The following is a 2,774-nucleotide window of genomic DNA, read 5'->3' as shown; positions in this document are numbered from 1 at the left end:
TGGGGCTCCTTTACTTTTCTCTTCTTGTATAAATACAGTGTATCTCCATATTCTTATACACAAGAAAGCAATACAAATACAGAACAGTTTCTACTTTACAGTGTAAGTCAATATAAAAAACTTTTTTAACGTGGGTATTATTGTCATATGTATGTGGAACGTGGATTAGTCTAAGTTTTATGTGAGTAGTGAACAAGGCCGGTCCTGAAAAATGAAATATTCTTAAAGGCTCAGGACGAACAAGAAAAAAATGGCCCTTATCTTTATTATAATTTTGTATTTATAAATAAAAATATATAATCAAAAAAATTAGGCCCTGTGCAGCTGCCCACTTTGCCCTCCCTCTAAACCCCCATGGTAGTGAATTAATTTTCTGTATGCTATTTTTTATCATTTAGTAGTGACATAAAACTACCCAATACACATGGGTGATGGGTTTGGCCATTTTCGTGCAGTATTCGGCATTCCATCCTCCAATTATATATATTCTCCCATAATTATACAACTAGTATCAACCAATAATGGCATGATAGTCGTAGTCGACGGGGTCGAACGTTCACTTCATGTCTTATATATATGGGAAATTACAATCAATCTATATCAGACGTTAGGGTGTAGTAAGGGATTGTTTGTTCGATTGTTTTTTCTCTCTCAATAATTTTCATGTGGATAAAGTCATAAAACGTTTGTTTCGATAAAAGTGTTCTCTTTCTCAAGTTAGTAAATGAAAATTGTTTTTTCTGTTTTGTATTCAGTGTTCTCCTTCTCAAGTTAGTAAATGAAAATTGTTTTTTCTGTTTTGTATTCTGAATGAGGTTATATAATAAAATAAACATTGTAAATGAGAGTTTCAAGTGATAAAAAATCGTTTACATATAAATTACTTGAAATAATACTTTTTCCGTCCCAAAATTATAGTTTTTTTTTTTTTTTTGTTCAAAAATAATAGTCAACTTCTAAAATTAAATAATTCTTTTACCAAAATATCTCTTATTATTACTTAACCAACTAAACACTTAATGGAACATTAAATACAAAGTAATGACCAAACAGTCATTTTATTATACAAAATTATTGGTAATTAATGATTCATTAATCTGTATTTTTTTTGTCCGTAGACAATAATTTTGGAACAGAGGAAGTAATATTTTATATAATATAAGATATAAATTTATAGATTTATTTATAAGTCAACAATGTAATAAAGTGCACTACGTCAAATTCCAAGGATACAACACATTAAATGTGAAAGGATAGAGAAATTGTATTTTTATTTTTTCGGAAAAGTTTCAGTTTAGTTTTAATTTTTTTTTAAACAGAAAAGTCTTGATTATTTGATTTTACACGATAATATTTCATTTCCGATTATTTTAGAATGTTTATATAATAAAATAAGCATTGTAAATAATAGTTTCAAGTGACAGAAAATTGTTAACATATACTTAAAATAATGCAATATTTTATATAGTATAAAGATATAAATTTATAGATATTCATTCATAACTCTAATAATGTAATAAAGTGCACCTTTGTCAAATTTCAAAGATACAACACATTAAATAAACATTAAATACAAAGGGATAGGGAAATTGTCTTCTTAATTTTTTTGGAAAAGTTTCACTTTAGTGTTAATTTATTTTTAACAGAAAAGTTCTGATTATTTAGTTTTACATGATAATATTTCATTTCTTTTTAAAAGAAGAATTTTTTTTTTTGTTAATTTGAGGCAAAATGAAATAATTGAGACTTTTATATTTAATTTTTATTTTTGTGACTAAAGTGAAACTTTTCCGAAAATATTGGGATTTTTCTGACAATTTCTTGATATGTACATGTTAAAGACAGCTAGTAATTGATGTGTAAAATTAAAATAAATAAATAAATAGATAAATTAATTAATTATTTATTTAATAAGGTAATATATATATATATATATATATATATATATATATATATATATATATATATATATATATATATATATTAATGTTATTTTTATCTTTATTTTGACAAAAAATAAATTGTTTACATATTTAGTTTTTATAACCAGCAACTCCGGGTTAAACTGAGGAAAGTGACTTAGAGGGTGTTTGACAAAGCTTATTTAAAAAGAATTAATGCCTTATTAACTTATAACTTATTTGGTGAAATAATGAGTTTTTAATAAGTAAGCGGTAGGTTAACTATCACTTTTTGACTTATTAGAGATTACCAACAACTATAAGTTGTTTTTTACCCAAACATTTTTTTACTTGTACCGATATCAAACCGGTAATAAGTCAAAAAGCTTCTTTTTTTAAGCTTTGCTAAACACCCCCTTAATAGGTAATATAGTTTTAGCTTGTATAGATTTAGTCCTTAATGTTTTTTTTGTTTGGTAAAATAAGTCTTATGGTTTTTGTACACATTCAGTTATTATGATAGTTTTTTCACGTTTTGCTAGCGATATCATACGTGGCACAATAATTAAGGATGTGTTCTCATATGTGGTTCGTCTCTCACTTATATCAATAATTTAATTCACGAATCATTGAAGTGATGTTGGTGTCTTAGTTTTCTCCAAGTAGAAGATGTATTTGGTTTCGATTTCATCTATCTTCATAGCAGGCAACAAAAATTTTATGATTGCTTCATCCCAACTCGAATTTATAGTTCCAAAACAAAAAAGCATTCTGAAAAAAAAAAAAATTAGAGTCTTCCCTAGTTCCTCGATATGTCAATTTTGACCATTTTATTCTACAAATGGGTTTTTTGTTCTTTTCAACTTGACCTTA

Source organism: Lactuca saligna, chromosome 1 (genome assembly GCF_052625555.1).
Source record: "Lactuca saligna cultivar CGN05327 chromosome 1, ASM5262555v1, whole genome shotgun sequence".
In the NCBI taxonomy this organism is placed as follows: Eukaryota; Viridiplantae; Streptophyta; class Magnoliopsida; order Asterales; family Asteraceae; genus Lactuca; species Lactuca saligna.
The sequence above is the reverse complement of the archived record's forward strand: the minus strand, read 5'-3'. Positions refer to the sequence as shown.